General features: G+C 49.4%; 1 protein-coding gene and 1 long non-coding RNA gene across 11 annotated transcripts in view; one reads left to right on the plus strand and one right to left on the minus strand.

The window, feature by feature from the left end:
• Positions 1 to 21,723, minus strand: part of SHANK3 (SH3 and multiple ankyrin repeat domains 3) — a 447,259-nt gene that overhangs the window by 182,340 nt on the left and 243,196 nt on the right. The window lies entirely within an intron of this gene.
• Positions 14,534 to 21,723, plus strand: part of LOC308486511 — a 297,032-nt gene continuing 289,842 nt past the window's right edge. Inside the window, exon 1 of the long non-coding RNA XR_013991111.1 lies at positions 14,534 to 14,614. This is a non-coding gene — a long non-coding RNA (uncharacterized lncRNA). The remainder of the gene's footprint in view (positions 14,615 to 21,723) is intronic.

The raw sequence follows: 21,723 nt of genomic DNA on the forward strand, positions 1-21,723 counted from the left end.
GCTCCTCCAAGCCAGAGGGCAATACTTCCAGGTTGGCAGGCGCTTACAGACTCCACCCCCCCCCCAACACATCTCCCTTTCCTGCCTCCTCAGCTTCCCCCCACCCAAGCCCTTTCCTGCCTAGTTCCTTCTTGCTTCCTGCCCTCTATGCCCAAGAAAAAGGATTTAGACTAAGAGGACAATTAGAGGCAGTTCCATCTAGTGGTTATCATGTCGGAACAGGACCTAGGAGACCAGGGTTCGAATCAACACTTGGCCACAAAGCTCCCTGGGGGTGACCATAGGCCAGTCACTGCCTCTCAGCTGAGCCTTCCTCATAGGGTCGTTGTGGGGATTAAATGAGGAGCGGAAGAGTTTCTTGGATGTAATAATAGCATGCTGTACATTGAAAGAGAACTACCATATATGGAAACGATGTACCGTTGGTATCTAACTCCTACTAGGTTAGCAAAAATGTACAGATTTGCTACCAATATATGTTGGAAATGTAAAGAGAAAGAAGGCACTTTCCACCACATGTGGTGGATGTGCAAAATAACAAAAATATTCTGGGAAATGATATATAATGAATCGAAGAAATACCAACGGAGCAGAAAAGACTTTCTATGTGTGTGACAACAGCTGCGAGGATGCTTCCCCCTCAGAGATGGAAGGAAGACAAAGTTCAAACCAGAGAAGAATGGATACTCAAGATGATGGACTATGTTGAAATGGCTAAATTGACCAGGAGAATCAGAAATCAAGAAGACAAGAAATTTAATAAAGAATGGGAAAAGTTTATAGATTACCTTAGAAAGCACTGTAAAAGTTTAAAAACGTTAACAGGTCTGATATAACACTTGTAATGTATGAATTTTATGGTTAAAACAGGATATATGGTAAACAAAAATTTGGATAAATGTTATAAGATGCAGCAGGAAAAGATTTGCAATGGAAACCATGGCGGGGCAAGGGGAGGTCTAAGGATTCAAGGAATCCTATAAATGTATAAAATTGATTTTATTAGAATGTAAATGATATATGAAAAAAACTGAAATGTGTGTGTGTGTGTGAATGAGATGTAATAATAACAACGAGCCGTTTGGGGCAGGTGTCCAGTATGAGAGCAGAAAGCTGGACAGTCCCCTTTCTGGGATGTAGGAAGCTATGGCTGTGCCCAAGTGTTAACTCTTGGCACCCCTTCCCAGTGCCCACCTTGGGCTCCCAGCTTCAGAGATGGAACCGAACAAGCGGCAACACAATGATGGAGGAGAGAGCACCCACAAGTGTGTCCTTCCCTCTCCAGTAATTTGCAACAGAGGGAGCTGCCTCCTACTGAGTCAGACCACTGCTCCACCTAGCTCCATACAGTATGCACTGGCCGGCAGTAGCAGCTCTCCAGGGTTTCAGAAATATCGACTGTTGGACACACAGCTGGGCGAAGGGAGCCTCCCGGGAAATGAGGGAGGGTTTTCCATGAAAGCTTAAGCCCCACAAATCTCCGTTTGGTTGAAATCAACCACTGTCTCCTCCTTGAAATTCCAAGAGGAGGACACATTCCTGCAATGCACCTTCTCTTTTTACAGCCCTTGGCAAGCCCTTGCAAGAGAGGCTAGAAATAATAATAAAAGGTTTCTCCAGCTGTGTTCGAAGCAAGAGAAAGAACAAGAAAGTGGTAGTAGGTCCTCTGCATGGAGAAGACTGGAAAATGTTACTGGGTGACAACTTTACCTCTTGTCTTCACCCAAAAGGAAAGTGATGCCCAACCTGGTGATAACCGAACAAGTGGTGTAAGGAGGGAGCTGCAGCCCAAGATAGGGGGGAAATGTGGTAAGGGAGAACCTTGTTGTTGTTGTTTAGTCGTTTAGTCATGTCCGCCTCTTCGTGACCCCCTGGACCAGAGCACGCCAGGCCCTCCTGTCTTCCACTGCCTCCCACAGTTTGGTCAAACTCACGCTGGTAGCTTCGAGAACACTGTCCCACCATCTCGTCCTCTGTCGTCCCCTTCTCCTTGTGCCCTCCATCTTTCCCAACATCAGGGTCCTTTCCAGGGAGTCTTCCCTTCTCATGAGGTGGCCAAAGTATTGGAGCCTCAGCTTCAGGATCTGTCCTTCCAGTGAGCACTCAGGGCTGATTTCCTTCAGAATGGAGAGGTTGGATCTTCTTGCAGTCCATGGGACTCTCAAGTGTCTCCTCCAGCACCAGAATTCAAAAGCATTCAATTATTCAGTGATCAGCCTTCTTTATGGTCCAGCTCTCACTTCCATACATCACTACTGGGAAAACCATAGTTTTAGGAGCACCTAGCTACTTTAAATGAATTCAAATCTCCAGGGCCTGATAAACTGCACCCAAGGGTACCAAAGGAGCTTGCGGGTGTAATCTCAGAGCCTCTGTCTATAAACTTTGAGAATTATTGGAGAACAGGTGAGGTCCCTTAAGACCGGAGGTGGGCAACAGTTGTCCCCACCTTCAAAAGGGGGGGGGGAGAGGACTCAGGTAAAAAAAACTATTAAAGGAGAGTCCACCACTTTCCGAGGGAGTTTGTTCCACTGTCATGCCATGTAGAGATATTAAAAAAAGGTAAAGGTAAAAGAACCCTGGACTGTTAAGTCCACTCAAGGCGACTATGGGGTTGCAGCGCTCATCTCGCTTTCAGGCCGAGGGAGACGGAGTTTGTCCACAGACAGCTTTCTGGGTCGTGTGGCCAGCAGGACTAAACCGCTTCTGGCACAACGGGATACTGTGATGGAAACCAGAGCGCACGGAAATGCCGTTTACCTTCCTGTCACAGTGGTACCTATTTATCTACTTGCACTGGTGTGCTTTCGAACTGCTAGGTTGGCAGGAGCTGGGACAGAGCAACGGGAGCTCACCCCGTCGCGGGGATTTGAACCACTGACCTTCCGATTGGCAAGCCCAAGAGGCTCAGTGGTTTAGACCAAAGCGCCACTTGCGCCCCCTGGTAGACATATACGGTAAATGACCGTCTTTGAGGATGTCCAGAGTTTAGCCCCTACGTATCTAAGAAGAGGATGGAGAGTGGCTAAGAGGTGGAATTTCCAAGCAAGGCTGAGTCCACACTACTGCCTCTCGCTTGGAAACTGAGGAATTATTTTTTTGGGGGGTGTCCCTCTGCCGGCAAGCCCCCAAAGCTTGCCATTCCTCCTCCTCCAGCTTCTTGCCCTTCTCTGCTTTGTCATGCTAGGTGAGGAGAGGCAGCAGCAAAAGTACAAGAAGGGCAGCCAGAACAGCATCTGAATGCTAATGGAATCTCTCCCCCCCCGCCCCCCCCCCAGCTGCAGGGGAAAGAGGAAGAAGATGGCAGGCTGAAGAGGGGAGAAGGAAGGTGCTGGCCTCCCCAGCCTGGTGCTCCGGAAGCCAGACAACCCCTCCCTCGAATCACGAGCAAGTAGATTTTGCAAAGTCATTCTAGCTCCACGTTTGCGTTTTGGGTGGCAGGTTTTGAAATGTGTGACATTGGTAAGGTTTACTTGAGAGCAGGTTTCTTCAATAACCCCAGGTTGGGGGGGGGGGTTGCTTGGGAAATGAGACCAAAGTATCATTTCCTTAGCCTCTCTCTTTGTTTCAATACAGTCATACCTCGGGTTGAATATGCTTCATGTTGAGCATGTTCGAGTTGTGCTCCGCAGCAACCCGGAAGTAACAGAGCGAGTTATTTCTGGGTTCCGCCGCTTGCGCATGCGCAGATGCTCAAAATGATGTCACGTGCATGCGCAGAAGCGGCGAAAAGCGGTGCGAGTGTGCACAGACGTGCTGTCACTAGTTACGTTTGCTTCTGGATGCGAACGGGGCTCCGGAACGGATCCCGTTCGTATCCAGAGGTACCACTGTATATATTATATACAGTCATACCTCGGGTTAAATATGCTTCAAGTTGAGCGCATTCGAGTTGCGCTCCTCGGCAACCCGGAAGTAATGGAGTGCGTTACTTCCGGGTTTCACCGCTTGCGCATGCGCAGACACTCAAAATGATTTCACGTACTGTATATTAATGGGGTTGCAGCTCCCTGGTTTTCACTATTGTTGTTGTTAAGGTCTTGACCGCCAGCTGTGGCCGAATGGCCCTTTCCCAGTGATAACTTGCAATCAGATTCTCCTATGGCATTGACTGGGTTGTACATTGCATTGCTTTTATCCGAGGGCCATCGTTTTGGGTGTTCCAAGTATAAACATAAATTTTAATTCCATTTTTCAGGCCCTGCAAAAGCCGAAACGATATGGATTTCATTTGTATTCCTGTGTGTATCGACTTCTAAGCAGTTTGATGGAGCTGGTGGTATTATTGACGCATTTTTGGCCGCTGACGAAGACTTATATGAGTTAAAATGCATTTGGGTTTTCAATATTCTTCTTCCTATAACATATTATATGGGCATGCCGCTTCACTGAATTTCTTCACTTTTCATTGTTAGTTTGTGGACCATCCCTAGGCATTCCTTATACATTTTATTCATTCCTATTAAATGTGATTCTGTGACTTGTAGTTGTTCTCTTAGCTTCTGGGTTTGTTGTATCTTCAAGGCCAAGGCCACTATTGTTGTTGTTGTTGTTTAGTTGTTTAGTCGTGTCCGCCTCTTCGTGACCCCCTGGACCAGAGCACGCCAGGCACTCTTGTCTTCCACTGCCTCCCGCAGTTTGGTCAAACTCATGCTGGTAGCTTCGAGAACACTGTCCCACCATCTCGTCCTCTGTCGTCCCCTTCTCCTTGTGCCCTCCATCTTTCCTAACATCAGGGTCTTTTCCAGGGGGTCTTCTCTGCTCATGAGGTGGCCAAAGTATTGGAGCCTCAGCTTCAGGATCTGTCCTTCCAGTGAGCACTCAGGGCTGATTTCCTTAAGAATGGATACGTTTGATCTTCTTGCAGTCTATGGGACTCTCAAGAGTCTCCTCCAGCACCATAATTCAAAAGCATCAATTCTTTGGCGATCAGCCTTCTTTATGGTCCAGCTCTCACTTCCATACATCACTACTGGGAAGACCATGGCTTTTACTATACGGACCTTTGTTGGTAAGGTGATGTCTCTGCTTTTTAAGATGCTGTCTAGGTTTGCCATTGCCTTTCTCCCAAGGAGCAGGCGTCTTTTAATTTTGTGGCTGCTGTCACCATCTGTAGTGATCATGGAGCCCAAGAAAGTAAAATCTCTCACTGCCTCCATTTCTTCAAGGCCACTATTACTGAATTTTATTGACTGCATTTTCACCCCACCTTTTCCTCGAAGGAGCTCGAAGTGGTTTCGTGGTTCCACCCACTCCTTCATTTAATCTGCGCAACAATCCTGGGAGGTAGGTTAGGCTGGGAGGCAGCAACTGGCACCCAATGCCACCCCAGTGAGCTTCATGGCAGAGTGAGGATTTGAACCCTGGTCCCCCAGATGATAGCCTGACACTCTAACCATTACACCACTGCTGCCTGCATAAGCTTGACAAAATAGAAAAGTTTCCAGCAGGATTTAAAGGTTGGTGCAGAAGGAGTCTGCAGAATCTCTATTGGCAGAGAGTTCCACAGGACTAGGCTGATGGTACTAAAGACTTTCTCTCTTGTTGTTGTTGTCGTCAAACAAGCCTCACCAACAACACTCCTGCAGGTGATCTAAGTGATCAAGCTGGGATATAAAGGCTCAGGTGGTCCATTAGTTGGATCCTGAACCTTCATTGTTGAACCTGGCTCAGTAGTAGATGGGCAGCTAATGCAGTTGGCAACCTTATTCATTTAAAAACAAAACAAGAACGTCACAATTTAGGGCAGTGCTGGATTTACGTATAAGCTAAACAAGCTATAGCTTAGGTGGCCCCCCCAAAAAAATTAAAGGGAAAAACCCAGGATGTACATTTTCAAAATAGAAGATAAAAAACCAAGCCTACATACAGGTACAGTGTTTTGTGTTGTGTAGACTCCTATGATGTAAGTCATGGGCCCCGCCTGCTCGCCTGCTCCCTAAAATATCACTGGTTTGCTCTTTTCTATATACAGGGTGCCTACATTCTGCAGGGCAACATGTGCAAATGGCTTGAGATGCCTATTAGGTCCATCAGTGACCATATAGCATATATTCCACACAAAAAACAGTGACCATTTGTTGATGACAAAGGACAGCTGGACATAGAAAGGGCCCCGTTACCTTCAGTAGCTGAGGACCTCATCAAACCGAAATCCGGCCCTGGGTTAGGGCAATGCTTTTTGAGCATTCATCCTGATTTTCTGGCCGGGATGTTAGATGGCATTGGCTATTTATTGACCACTCATTCTGATTCCTTTGTGGGGCAGTCAGACTAGAAAGTGTCCAGCAACTGTTACCCCACTTTTACATAATACTACTACCTAGAACATAATTGTCTTTTAGTTTGACACTTCTCCAAATTTTTTTTTGTTTAGAAATGCATAGACTGAGAAGGAGGAACAGGAATATCCACCCAATGCATAATTGTATTTTAATATTCTGCTGGAAGCTGCCCAGAGTGGCTGGGGAAACCCAGCCAGATGGGTGGAGTATAAATAATATTTTTTTTTTAAAAAAAAATTATTATTATTATTATTATTATTATTATTATTATTATTATTATTATGCCCCCTAAGGTCACCCCAGTGAGCTTCATGGCTGAGTGAGGGGATTTGAACCTTAGTCTCTGCCAGGTGCTAGTCCGACACTCTAACCACTACACCACACTGCCTCTCTCTAGCCATTTCACAAGCTCAGGGTTCGATGCATCTCCTCCTCCCCCAAATAAAAACCCAGGACTGCTGCAAGTAAAGACTTAGGCATAGATCAGACAGCTACTAAAGTTGCAAGTCCTCACTACTGTACTTCCTTTATTTATTAAAATACCGAAGCAATAAAACAATGCGATTAAGAATAAAATAGAGCACACTTGAAAACATGTGAAACAGTCACATGCTCTTGCACCTCATAGGTTTGATGGCAGCTGTAGTCCAAGAAAGCACAGCTGGTGGGAAACATCTGTAGGGCAGCTAGTTGCCCAAGGATGCCCCGTGCAGTGCGAAAGAAACTTTCCGGATCCTAGTGGGGCATACCTGAAGCAAAAAGAGTTAATCTAGAGGCAGTAAGGTCCTATCACGGCTAAAGGGTATTATTTAGGGGCTGCTGGCTGCACTGAGTTAGGTGCCTGACACAGATTTTGCATCTGGCCTCAATTCCAGCCTTCCTGGGTCAGCCTGAGGCCCTCCCTAGAGCATCGCCGCTTCTGGCTTTGCTACGAAGCCGCCAGAGAAGACCTGCTTTGCTTAAAAATAAATAAATGCAGATTAGTCACTCATAAGGCACTGGCAAAAATTGCTCTTAGACATACGTTAACTGTTTAAGTGAAGTATGGCATGCTCAGGTCGAGAGCAGCAGTGGGAAAACCCTGTGGTTTGAGTAACTGTGCCGTATTTCTTAGAAGCAGCAGGGAGAAAACCCTCCGCAGCTCTGCTCAGAATCACCTTGGTGTTTGTGAGTTTTTCACAACGTCCAAGTCTTCTCCTGGCCTGCGGTGTTGGCACACCCATGATGATGGTGCCACAATTGGGCTCACCACCACTCTGGAGTCTGCTTTGGTGCCAGATGGGCACCAACGGGCAAATGGTGCGATGCGCAAGACATCCTGCCCTCCCACTTCCCCGTTCATCCCAAGCTCAGGATAGTTTTGTAAGCCCCATGCCCATTTAAAAAACTCACTCAGTTTCAGAGCAATCAACGGGCCTTTCATCACCAAGAGTAAAAGGTTTGGCACAGAAGCTCACAATTTGGCTGGCTCGTTTGCCCAGCTTGTCGTGTTCAGCTGTGCTGCCTATTGACCAAAGAGAGCCGCAGATCCCAGAATCTTTTCTCTGGCTTGGAACGTTAAGTGGGGCTCTGTGCAGGTGCGTTCAGCACGTTATAATCTCATGGGCATGAGTTTGCTTTCGCAAGTACCAAGACCTTCAGCGTCTGCCCCTCCCAAGCAGCTGGCTTTGGGCACCTGGCCCACAAAGGCTGAAGGCACAAAGAATCATAGAACTGTAGAGTTGGAAGGGACCCCGAGGGTCATCTAGTCCAACCCCCTGAAACACATCATTCAGTGTTTAATATTAAGAGCTAGAGAAGAAATTCTGGGGGCAAAGAGCCCTCATCAGAACACCTGAGCCTTCAGGTCATGGGCCCATCCAGTCCAGCATCCCATTCTCACAGTGGCAGACTAGATGCCTGTTGAGTCAATACACAATTTAGCCAAGTGTTATAGGGTGGACACATGTGCTCGCCAGATCAGGAAACAATGAGCTCACGTGCCAACTTTTGCCAGCCCAGTGACCTCCTTCTTGGCTGGGACAGAAGTCTAGCAACATCTGGAGGGCTCCAGGTTGGGGAAGACCAGTCATAGACAAACTCCAGCCCTCCAAATTATTATTATATATATTCATTCATTCATTCATTCATTCATTCATTCCCTGCCCATCTGGCTGGGCTTCCCCAGCCACTCTGGGCGGCTTCCAACAAAATATTAAAATACCGTAATGCATCAAACATTAAAAGCTTCCCTAAACAGGGCTGCCTTCAAATGTCTTCTAAAAGTCTGGTGGTTGTTGTTCTCTTTGACATCTGGTGGGAGGGCGTTCCACAGGGTGGGTACCACCACCGAGAAGGCCCTCTGCCTGGTTCCCTGTAACTTGACTTCTCGCAGTGAGGGAACCGCCAGAAGGCCCTTGGTACTGGACCTCAGTGTCCGGGTAGAACGATGTTTGGGACTACAATTCCCATCATCCCTAGCTAACAGGACCAGTGGTCACCTGGAGGGCCGGAGTTTGCCTGTGCCTGGGGAAGACTGTTCTAGTCCATCCTTAGCAAGAATGTGATGCTTCCTTACGTGTTGGCTGATGGCACAAGGGACAGAGAGCAGGCAAACCCTCTGGAGAAAGGAAGAATGGGATGAGGGAGGGGAACCCATCCAGACAGGCTGGTCTCAGTGGCCAAATAAGGTCTGTCTAGTCACCACTGAATCTTCTGAGGCAAAAGGTTTTAGAGAGCAGCAGAGTTTAGGGAAGATATGATTCTTTAGCTGCGATTCCTGCCTTGGACCAGATGGGCCCTTGGAGGAGTCCTTCCAACTCCACAATTCTATGATCCCATGTAATTTCTCCAGCTTCAAATTTGGGGAAGACGAAGGGGAAGACAAAAGGGATTTTTTTTTTCAGGGGTGAAAGGGAGTTGCCGTCGCAACAAGGGAAAGAAAAGCACTCCCCCCTGCGAGGGGAGAGCAGGTGATGGTGATGCTGGAGGGGTGGAAGGATGCTGGAGACCAAGGCAGAGATGGTTGCTGGAGGCAACATGGGTTGTTAAGGAAGAGGCTTCAGCTCAAGGTCTCCCTGGTAACATTTGGCGAGAACAGAGAGAGCAACTGCTCACTAGATCTAAAGGGGTTAGGAGGAGATGTAAGCAAGGAAGGAAGGCTGAGGGGAATCTTCCCAAAGGCCATTCGGCAAAAGATAAAGCCACACAGGGTTGGGGACAAATCTCATGCCATAGAGATTTTTTAAAAAAGAAGAAGCTCAGATATTATACTTTAGGGACAGAAGTTCCTGTCTCCAGACTGAGCGCAAAAGTGTGCTGCCTCTCCTCCAGGTCAGAGACTCTCATCCACACTTTTGCTTGACCCATATTCTGACAAGTCATAAGTACTGTTCTTGGGGGTCAGGGGGTAGGATGGTGTGGAGGACTCCCTGGTCCTGAATGAGGTAACTGTGCCCCTGAAGGACCAGGTGCGCAGCCTGGGAGTCATTCTGGACTCACAGCTGTCCATGGAGGCACAGGTCAATTCTGTGTCCATGGCAGCTGTCTACCAGCTCCATCTGGTATGCAAGATGAGACCCTCCCTGCCTGCGGACTGTCTCGCCAGAGTGGTGCATGCTTTGGTTATCTCCCGCTTGGACTACTGCAATGCGTTCTACGTGGGGCTACCTTTGAAGGTGACCTGGAAACTGCAACTAATCCAGAATGCGGCAGCTAGACTGGGGACTGGGAGCGGCCGCCAAGACCACATAACACCGGTCTTGAAAGACCTACGTTGGCTCCCAGTACATTTCTGAGCACAATTCAAAGTGTTGGTGCTGACCTTTAAAGCCCAAAACGGCCTCGGCCCAGTAGACCTGAAGAAGCTTCTCCACCCCCATCATTCTGCCCAGACACTGAGGTCCAGCGCCAAGGACCTTCTGGCGCTTCCCTCACTGGCAGGAGAAGGGAGCGAGTAAGGGGTGAGCTCCCGTTACTCGGTCCCTGCTCCTGCCAACCTAGCAGTTCGAAAGCGCATCAGATTGCAAGTAGATAAATAGGTACTGCTCCCGCGGGAAGGTAAACGGCGTTTCCGTGCGCTGCTCTGGTTTGCCAGAAGCGGCTTAGTCCTGCTGGCCACATGACTCGGAAGCTGTACGCCGGCTCCCTCGGCCAATAAAGCGAGATGAGCACCGCAACCCCAGAGTCGGCCACGACTGGACCTAATGGTCAGGGGTCCCTTTACCTTTATGCTAAACTACAGTTCCCAGAATTCTTTGGGGAAAGCCATGTGCTCTAAATGCGTGGATCTGTCCCTTATGTCATGGAGAATGACAGGCAGACAGTCCTGCCCACCAGCTAAAGTTGCTTGTGGTGTGTGTGGGGGGGCATTGGGGAGGGAGAGCTCAGTATCTGGCCTGCCGTTCCCCATCTCCTCATCTGGGATGCAAAGGGCTTGTTTTCACTCACCTGTTTTTACATTATTTCCCCCAAGAGCTTCAACTGTTAATTACACGGTTTGTGCCCGCCTCCGCTGGGCTGGAGTTGCCTCTTATCGCTCGCCTCTTCCCGCTCCATGCTGAGAAATCTGTGCCCACCCCAATGCACATTGAGCAGTAAGTAAAGCTAACTTTAATAACCAAAGAAAGCAATCCGTAGGGGTGCAATTTTAATATAAAAACAAGGGCGCTTTTTGCCGGCGATCTAACACTGTAATTGGTGGTATGTCCTGCAGAAAAGCACAAAGACGGTGTCTGAGGCACACACCCACTTGTAAGTAGAAGCTAAATGGTTTCAGCTAAATCTCTGAGGGTGCCCTGTGATCATAGGGGCATTCCTGATCTGACAAGAGGCAGCCCAGGCACTTGGTGGAATGACGCTAAATTAGTGAGGCTCCAACGACCGTAGGCAGCAGTGGCCAAGCTGGCCGGCTGCCTGTACTGGCTGGTAGGGCAACAGTTCTGTTTGTGAGAGGAAGCAGATGGTGACACAAGGCAAAAAAAAGGGGGGGAGCTTTGAATGGAGTAAACAAGGCCAAATCCCAAGGGCCAGCCCCCCTTCCTCTGTTCCGGACCACCTGTCCAGGATTGACAGCCTCTGTGAGGAGCAAAGGGGGACGAAGAAGGCCAGCAAAGTTAGCCAGGAGAAGAGCAATGGGGAAACTGAAGCTAAGCCACACAAGGGCAATGGTATGTTCCAAGAAGGGGAAGAAGAACCAAGCAGGCAGCTTGCAGCATTGGGGAGACTTTCTGATTTAGAGTAAAGGTAAAGATAGAAGTTTGTAAAATTATGCAAGGCATAGAGAAAGTGGGGCACGGGTGGCGCTGTGGGTAAAACCACAGAGCCTAGGACTTGCCGATCGCATGGTCGGCGGTTCGAATCCCCGCAGCAGGGTGAGCTCCCGTCGTTCGGTCCCAGCGCCTGCCAACCTAGCAGTTCGAAAGCACCCCCAGGTGCAAGTAGATAAATAGGGACCGCTTACCAGCGGGAAGGTAAACGGCGTTCCGTGTGCTGTGCTGGCTCGCCAGATGCAGCTTGTCACTCTGGCCACGTGACCCGGAAGTGTCTACGGACAGCGCTGGCTCCCAGCCTCTAGAGTGAGATGAGCGCACAACCCTAGAGTCTGTCAAGACTGGCCCGTACGGGCAGGGGTACCTTTACCTTTACCTTTTATAGAGAAAGTGGAGAGTGAACATGTTTTCTCCCTCCTGATAATAGAAGAGAAAAAATAGGGGTGCTTGGCTTTTGCTGCTGTGAAATTTGAGGTCTTAGATATATGATAATGTTCGTAAAAAGCAGAGACTTCATCTTGCCGACAAAGGTCCGTATAGTTAAAGCTATGGTTTTCCCAGTAGTGATGTATGGAAGTGAGAGCTGGACCATAAAGAAGGCTGACCGCCAAAGAATTGATGCTTTTGAATTGTGGTGCTGGAGGAGACTCTTGAGAGTCCCATGGACTGCAAGAAGATCAAACCTCTCCATTCTGAAGGAAATCAACCCTGAGTGCTCACTGGAAGGACAGATCCTGAAGCTGAGGCTCCAAGACTTTGGCCACCTCATGAGAAGGGAAGACTCCCTGGAAAGGACCCTGATGTTGGGAAAGATGGAGGGCACAAGGAGAAGGGGACGACGGAGGACGAGATGGTGGGACAGTGTTCTCGAAGCTACCAACATGAGTTTGACCAAACTGCAGGAGACAGTGGAAGACAGGAGGGCCTGGTGTGCTCTGGTCCAGGGGGTCACGAAGAGTCGGACACGACTAAACAACAACAATAATGTTCATAAGTGTACCAACCAAGCACATACATAGATCAGTACAGGAAGACCGACCTGAAGCCATTTTTGATTCCCAAACTGACCAACTCTGCAAGGAGGGAGGGGGTCAGGGAGCCTTCCCCTTGTCTCAGGAGTTGAGTAATCAGCATTTTAATGGGTGACAGACTATCAGGAAAGGCTATCAGGAAAGGCAATCAGATAACCTGGCAGACAGGAAAAACAACACCTCTTCTATGGTTCCAGTTACAGATGGGTAGCCGTGTTGGTCTGCCATAGTCGAAATAAAAAAATTCCTTCCTGTAGCACCTTAAAGACCAACTAAGTTAGTTCTTGGTATAAGCTTTCGTGTGCATGCACACTTCTTCAGATACACAGAATCTGTGTGTATCTGAAGAAGTGTGCATGCACACGAAAGCTTATACCAAGAACTAACTTAGTTGGTCTTTAAGGTGCTACAGGAAGGAATTTTTTTATTTCAACACCTCTTCTGTGATGTATGTATGATGTATGGAGGGGTGGTCTTGAGCTCCAGGGCAGGGAATTTAAAATGTCTATATAAGGCCTTGTGCGCCATTGTTCTAGGTTCCTCCTCCCTCCTGCGTGTGGTGAGCGAGGACCCTGTTGCAACAGATCGATAAAGATCAGGCTTACTAGCTGCTTTGCTTCTCAATATTCTCTGGTTGGCCTCTGTTATTTTCTCCTACCAATAGGGAACCTACGTAAGGACTCTATATGGGCTCCTGGATACCCCATAAGGGGGAAAAGGGCAGATTTTGTTTACAGCACTGCCCAACGCCCAACACCAGAACTTGTGAACCTCCAATGAAGCTGAATGTTGGAAGATTCCAAACTCATAAAAGGAAGTCCTTCTTCACCCAGAGCATGGTTAAACTGTGGGACTCCCTGCCACAGGAGGCAGTGATGGCCACCAACATAGATAAAATAATAATAATAATAATAATAATAATAATAATAATAATAATTTTTATTTATACCCTGCCCTCCCTGGCCAGAGCCAGGCTCAGGGCAGCTAACACCAGTAAAAGTACAATAAAAACATAAGGGGGGGGGCGGACGACCAATTTAAAATACAAGTTAAAATGCAATTTAAAATGCAGCCTCACTTTAAAGTAGCTGATAAATCAAGACCATAAGGGGAGGGTAACATCAGGGTCAGACTGAGTCCAAACCAAAGGCCAGGCGGAACAGCTCTGTCTTGCAGGCCCTGCGGAAAGATGTCAAGTCCCGCAGGGCCCTGGTCTCTTGTGACAGAGCATTCCACCACGTCGGGGCCAGTACTGAAAAGGCCCTGGCCCTAGTTGAGACCTTGCGACTTGGGACCTCCAAAATGTTGTCATTTGTGGACCTTAAGGTCCTCCGTGGGGCATACCAGGAGAGGCGGTCCCATAGGTATGAGGGTCCTAGGCCGCACAATGGCTTTAAAAGGGGGATTGGGCAAATTCACGGGGAAGGAAAGGGCTATTGGTGGCTACCAGCTAGGAGTGCTCCAACGGTTGGAGGCAGAGATGCTTCTGAATCTCGGTTGCTGAAGTCACAAGAGGGGAGACAGGGCTCTTGTGCTCAGGTCCTGCCTAAAGGTTTCCCATTAGGGCTCCTGGCTGGCCCCTGTGAGAACAGGATGGTGGACTAGATGGGCCACTGGCTTGATCAAGAAGGCTTTTCATATACTCTTCCCCGGAATAAGAATAAGAATAAGAATAAGAATAAGAATAAGAATAAGAATAAGAATAAGAATAAGAATAAGAATAATTTATTATTTATACCCCGCCCATCTGGCTGGGTTTCCCCAGCCCCTCTGGGCTGCTTCCAACAGAACACTAAAATACAATAACCTATTAAACATTAAAAGCTTCCCTAAACAGGGCTGCCTTCAGATGTCTTCAAAAAGTTTGGTAGTTATTTTTCTCTTTGACATCTGATGGGAGGGCGTTTCACAGGGCAGGTGCCAGCACCAAAAAGACCCTCTGCCTGGTTCCTTGCAACCTCACTTCTCGCAGGGAGGGAACTGCCAGAAGGCCCTCGGAGCTGGACCTCAGTGTCTGGGCAGAACGATGGGGGTGGAGACCCTCCTTCAGGTATACTGGGCCAAGGCCATTTAGGGCTTTAAAGCACCAACACTTTGAATTGTGCTCGGAAAAGTACTGGGAGCCAGTGTAGGTCTTTCAAGACCAGTGTTATGTGGTCTCGGCAGCCACCGCCAGTCACCAGTCTAGCTTCCGCATTCTGGATTAGTTGCAGTTTCTGGGTCACCTTCAAAGGTAGCCCCACATAGAGCGCATTGCAGTAGTCCAAGCGAGAGATAACTAGAGCATGCACCACTCTGGCAGACAGTCTGCAGGCAGGGAGGGTCTCATCTTGCGTACCAGATCAAGTTGATAAACAGCTGCCATGGACACAGAATTGACCTGCACCTGCATGGACAGCTGTGAGTCCAGAATGACTCCCAGGCTGTGCACCTGGCCCTTCAGGGGCACAGTTACCCCATTCAGGACCAGGGAATCCTCTACTCCTGCCTGCCTCCTGTCCCCCCAAAACAGTACTTCTGTCTTGTCATGATTCAACCTCAATCCATTAGCCGCCATCCATCCTCCAACTGCCTCCAGACACTCACACAGGACCTTCACCGCCTTCACTGGTTCTGATTTGAAAGAGAGGTAGAGAGGGTATCACCCGCATATTGATGGACACCCAGCCCTACCCCCTAATGATCTCTCCCAGAGGCTGCATGTAGATGTTGAAAAGCATCTCACATTGCCTCACATTGCCTGTCTTGGATGGGTCTGCAGGCACAGGGGAGACCTCAAAGGCACTCTGCCCTGCACCCTTCCAGAAGATCCAAGGTTCCTCCTGCTTGGGATGCCTGGACTCGGCTACATCTGTCAATTCCACAGGAACGGAGGAGGCTTCCTTCTTACGCCAGGCCAAGGTCCTTGACCATCCAGCCCAGTGCTGCTAACTCGTAACTGGCAGCTGCTCTCCAGGGTTTCAGGGGAGAAAAGCCTTTGCCTTTCCCCTCACCTGTCTTTACTGGAGACTCAGGGGTTAAAATATGGACACCCACCCCCTGCAGAGAGCTGCTCCCTCTCCATTAACCCACAGCACCTCCTCTCCACAGGGGGCACCTGGCCAGATTAGGGATCAACAGGGGGAGCTTTGAAAGCAACTGAAGGATAGACAAACAGGGAGCCATCCCTGAGCTGATCAAAGTCATCTTTTGCCTCCAGGAAAGGATCCTTCAAGTGATAACAAGGCTCCTCTGCCTTGAAAGGCCTTTGAAGTCAGAGTGATGATGACTGTTCAAAGGCGGGGAAGGCCAGGACCCCACTGTGGTTAATCAGTAAGTTCTCCAGGCTGTTCATCCAGGGCTAAGACACTGGGTCTGTCTCTCTGTTGTGAGGACAGGAATAATATGTGAGAAAACCCTGTGTTGTGTTGTGTTGTGTTGTGTTGTGTTGTGTTGTGTTGTGTTGGTGTGGTGTGGTGTTTTGTGTTAATAAAGGAACCTGCATGCAATACAACAACATCAACTAACATGATGAAGTTGGGTGAACTAATTCCAATGCATCTATTATGAGTAAAAATTAGCCATACTGCTTTAAGTGAATTCTGTTATGGTGTCAGCTAGCATTTAAGAAGGGACACAGGTGGCGCTGTGGGTTAACCCACAGAGCCTAGGACTTGCCGATCAGAAGGTTGGCGGTTTGAATCCCCATGACGGGGTGAGCTCCCGTTGCTCGGTCCCTGCTCCTGCCAACCTAGCAGTTCGAAAGCACGCCAGTGCAAGTACCGTATTTTTTGCCCCATAGGGCGCACCGGCCCATAGGGCGCACCTAGTTTTTTGGAGGGGAAATAAAGAAAAAAAAATATTTTCCCCCCAGGTGCGGGGCTGGGGAAGCCCGAGCTCAGCGCACCCCAGGCTTCTGGGTGCAGGCAGCTCTCTGCAAGAGGTGGGAGAGCTGCGTGAAGTCGCGCAGCTCTCCCACGGCTTGCGGATAGCTTCCTGAAGCCTGCATTCGCCCCATAGGACACACACACATTTCCCCTTCATTTTTGGAGTGGGAAAAGTGCATCCTATAGGGCGAAAAATACGGTAGATAAATAGGTACCACTCCGGCGGGAAGGTAAACGGCGTTTCTGTGTGCTGCTCTGGTTCGCCAGAAGCGGCTTAGTCCTGCTGGCCACATGACCCGGAAGCTGCACGCCGGCTCCCTTGGCCAATAAAGCGAGATGAGCGCCGCAACCCCAGAGTCGGCCACGACTGGACCTAATGGTCAGGGGTCCCTTTACCTTTACCTAGCATTTAAGAACCTATGAAGACCCTGAGATCATCTTCTGAGGCCCTTCTTCATGTGCCTCCACCCTGAGAGGTCCTGATGGAGGCAACATGAGAACAGGGTTCAAATCCCCCCTCAGCCCTGAAGCTCACGGGGGACCATGGGGGATCAGCCACAGTCTCTCATTCTAACCTACCTCACAGAATAAAATGGGGAGGAGAAGACCTATGCCACCTTGAGTTCCTTGGAGGAATGGTGGGATATGAACGCAATCAATCAATCATCAATCGTATTGCAAAAGTATTTGCACACTGAGCCTGGTGCTCCTGAGCATAATTTGTTTGGGATCAAACTCAGTGGAGCCGACTCCTGAGTAAACGTGCACAGGATCCGGCTGCAGAAAGGCCACAATCCCAATGATTCTATGGCCATGAGTGGGGGAAGGAAGGCAGCTCAAGAGCGGCTGAAGCCATTTCAGGAAAATGCAGACTCATTCGAGGGAGTGGGGGGTGCACTCCGTATATTCTCCGCCTTGCTCTTCCTCCCAGTCAACCCCCCCCCCACTTTCTGCAGGTGATAAATCTGAGCCGTTTCCACACATCCATGCATCCGTGCGTGAGGGTCTTAAAGCAACGAGACAAACTGAACAGGGCCAGGTGGCATTCGGGCTCCCAAGAGACTCGTTTGCTGCTGAGCCCGGCTGGTACCACCTGGGGGGGAGCTGGATCTGTACCCCTCCCTGCAACTGATCTCAGATGCTTACCAAGGAGGGTGGCAGCTCCTGAATGAGGCTGCTCAGGAATGGTTTGGGAAATGGTCACTAATGACTCACCCTCTCCTCCATTTTGTCCATGACTTCTAGACCCGGGTCCAAGTGGTTTTTATATTGTCCCCAGGAAAACGCTCTGTTTCCACCACTGAATTGAAACAAACGTCAATCAGGTTTTCTGAAGATGGATGTTTGTTCCGATTTAGCAGTTGAGAGCTCATTCACACAGACTTTTGTGCTTCATCTCTAAGCACAGTTGTCTTTGCCGCTTGGTACCAATGCTAGCTGTGCTAAACTATGAGGAATACTGATAGCCTGCTGCCCGTCCCCTCAGCCCCTCCCTCCATTCTTGCTATTTCTAAATCCGTCTTTCAATGTGTGTTTTTTAAGACCAGGCCCTCTCCCTTCCACCGGCACACAAGGGAAGACGGCGGTTTCAAAAACAGGGACATGAGAAACTATCAAGGGCAGTTTTGTCATTTGCCGGATCCGTGAGATTGATTTGCAAACGATGTTGGCTGCATGCAGCAGAATAGCCAATTAGCTGCAGGCCTCTCTGGCTCACGACGACGCATTTCCGATACGGCCTTCGCCCGCAGAATGGGTTTGACATCATGGCTCACAAGCAGAACCTGCCCACAGAGATCACAGGCAAGGAGGTAAATAAATAAACCAACCCCAGCCCCCACTTCCACAACAACCGATTCTGAGAGAAGCAACAGGATTATCACCACATGCAATGGACCTTGCGCAATGGCCCATCGGTAGCTACATGGGCAAGTCTGAGCCATCGCGGTTCTCAACCTGTGGGTCCCCAGATGTTGTTGGACTACAATTCCCATAATCCCTGAGCTCTGGCCTTGCTAGCTAGGGGAGATGGGAGTTGTAGTCCAACAACATCTGGGGACCCGCAGGTTGAGAAAGGCTGATCTATAAGATGCAGAAGAAACTTAGAGAGAGAAAAGGGACATGGAGAAGAACAGCTTGTCACTCGGGCAGACAGCATTTCTCCGAAACAACAACAACAATAACAATAACCAGCAACTCTGCCTGGCTTCTCAGCCTGCTTTCACAAGAGACATTTATACCCTGGAAAAAGAATGTCCATGTGCTCCTAAACAACAATGTCACACCAATGCAAACTCAGAAGTATGCTCAAAGATTTAAATGTGCCGGCTCTGGAGAAAGACTGTGGTCATAAAGTCATTGGGATCATACGGTCATAGGGATGTGGGTGGTGCTGTGGTCTAAACCATGGAGCCTCTTGGGCTCAGGGTGAGCTCCCGTTGCTCTGTCCCAGCTCCTGCCAACCTAGCACTTCGAAAGCACACTAGTGAAAGTAGATCAATAGGTACCGCTGCGGTGGGAAGGTAAACAGCATTTCTGTGCGCTCTGGTTTTCGTCACAGTGTTCCACTGCACCAGAAGCGGCTTAGTCCTGCTGGCCACATGACCTGGAAAGCTGTCTGTGGACAAATGCCAGCTTCCTCGGCCTGAAAGTGAGATGAGCACCGCAACCTCACAGTCACCTTTGACTGGACTAAACTATCCAGGGGTCCTTTACCTTTACCTTTACCATAAAGTCATAGAATTGTTGAGTTGGTAGGCATCTCAATGGTCATCTAGCCTAACCCCTTGCAAAGCAGGAATCTTGCCCCAAGCCTTCCCTGGGTGGCCTCGAGCCACCAACTTTCTGGTTAACAACTAGATGCACTGACCCATTGCGCCACCTGGAAAGTCCACGCTCTGAAAGCAACTCTGGGGACAGGGAATTAAGCATTAAAACGTGTGTGTGTGTGTGATATTCTGGCTTGGCCCTCTGAGTATGAGGGTCCAGCGCAGCTGAGTTCCTGCAAATGGGACAGATGGTAGGAGATAGTCTCTAAGGAACTGAAGTCCAGAGCAAACACAAGTATATAAGAGAAACCCTACAGCTGGATCCGGCCAAAGGGGATCCACTTAGCTGAGCATCCTCTTCTAAGATGCCCGCAAGCAGGACACTTGTGTAACAGCGGCAGACCTCTCCACACCTGCGACTTCCAGCAGCCAACGTTCAAAGGCATGGCAGCCGTTGTAGCTAATGTCCATAGTTTCATGGGTGTGCATGAAAGCCAGTGGAGATGGTTGACTCGACCCTTCAGGAGGTGGAGCAGGATCTCCTGCACCAACTGAAGCTCCTGAAGACTCCCCTCAAGTAGGGTTACCAGATGTCCCCGGTTCCTGGGGACAGTCCCCGGATTTGCAAATCTGTCCCCGGGAAACGTGGCAATGGCAGCCTCAGAAGCCTGGAGCCAGCCTGGTAGCGCAGTTGGCTCTGGCTGACTTCAGGAGCTGCTCGCTGCCGTAGTGCCCGCCATTTTTCCTTGCCAGAACTCCCCACACAACGTGTTGCACACAAGACACATCATATGGGGACTTCCAGTGAGGAAAAATGGTGGGCGCCACGGCAGCGAGCAGCAAATATCTCCTGAAGCCAGCCAGAACCAACTGTGCTCCCAGGCTGGCTCCGGGCTGCTGACTGCCGCTGCCGCCGCCACTGCCAAAGGGGAACCAGGGACGTCCGGCGATACAGATCTCCTGCCCCCTTTCCCCTTTGTTTTGACTGATCGGGGGAGGCTTGGGAGTTGCGAGCGGGCGGGTGGCCATTGCCCAGTTTTTTAAAAACTCTGCGCATTTATGTTTCACAGGGTGCAAAAGAAGGGCTTTGCACCTTTATACAATATGCATGTGTGCTTGGGTCCAGGGTCTTTTGCCTCACCATCCCCACTACTGACTCCCTGTTGCTACCCAGCTTCAAAAAAAATTAAAATAAAGTGTCCCCGTATTCATTGGAAAAAATCTGGTAACCATATTCTCGAGGGAAGTCCCAAAGAGAGCCCATGAGAGGAGGGTGCAGTACCTCTGCCAGATCAGGCCCACTGCGTGAGACAGGTGTCTCAAAGGACATCACCTTGTACAGCTCCACCTTGTACAGCTCCCATTTTTGTGGCCATGGGGCCTGTGCAAGAGAACTTGCTGGTGGTTTGTCTGCTTCCCAGGGGTCAGTCCTAAAAGCACCAGAGGATCCTGCTGCACCAGCCCAGGCAGGTGGGGTGGGTGACCCCTGCGTCCTTCCAGGAGGGGTGAGCTGACCATTGGCCATGCTGGCTTCTGGGGCTGATGCAAAAATGTCTCTGGGAGGGGGAGAGCACAGATATTTCTCCCATCCATAGTCCAGCATTCATGTTGAAGACACACTAAAAAGCAACAGCGCCAGTCCCTCAAATGAGAGTTGACTCCCCTAGAATGGCAGAATTGGGACAACGCAGTTCAGAAAGCAGATAAAATACACAAATGAGGAGAAGAATGTCCTGGGTTCCTTTCCCAGAATCTCCAGAAAGAGCTGGGGCTACACCTCCTGCCTTAAAATAATATAATAACAATTTATTATTTGTACTCCGCCCATCTGGCTGGGTTTCCTCAGCTGCTCTGGGCGGCTTCCAACAAAGATTAAAAATACATTAAAATGTCACACATGAAACAAAGATTAAAAATACATTAAAATGTCACACATGAAAAACTACCCTGAACAGGGCTGCCTTCAGATGTCTTCTAAATGTCAGGTAGTTGTTTATCTCTTTGACATCTGATGGGAGGGCGTTCCACAGGGCAGGTGCCACCACCGAGAAGGCCCTCTGCCTGGTTCCCTGTAGCTTTGCTTCTCGCAGTGAGGGAACCGCCAGAAGGCCCTTGGCGCTGGACCTCAGCGTCCGGGCAGAACGATGGGGGTGGAGAGCTGCTGCAAGTCAGTGTGGACAGTTCTGGGTTCGTGGTAGACCAGTGTTCTGAGAGCCAGTATGGACTAGGACCTGGGAGACTAGAGTTCAAATCCCAACTTGGTCAGAAACTGCCCTGGGAGGCCAGTCACGCCTCTCAGCCTAACCTACCTCACAGGGTTGTTTTGAGGATGTTGAACAAGGAGGCGCAGAGCCATGTACGTCACTCTTTGGAGGAAAAACAAGCAATAAATAATAAAACAAACATTTAAAATTCTCTAATGGACAAGGGGGAGACACACTGAAGCAGCAACGCCTGTTCCACCCCAAAGGGAGAGCTGTCTGAACAAGCCCCGAGACTCGCCTGGAATGGCAGAATCAGGACGA

Source organism: Podarcis pityusensis, assembly GCF_964106645.2.
Source record: "Podarcis pityusensis genome assembly, chromosome: 10".
NCBI classification, from domain to species: domain Eukaryota; kingdom Metazoa; phylum Chordata; class Lepidosauria; order Squamata; family Lacertidae; genus Podarcis; species Podarcis pityusensis.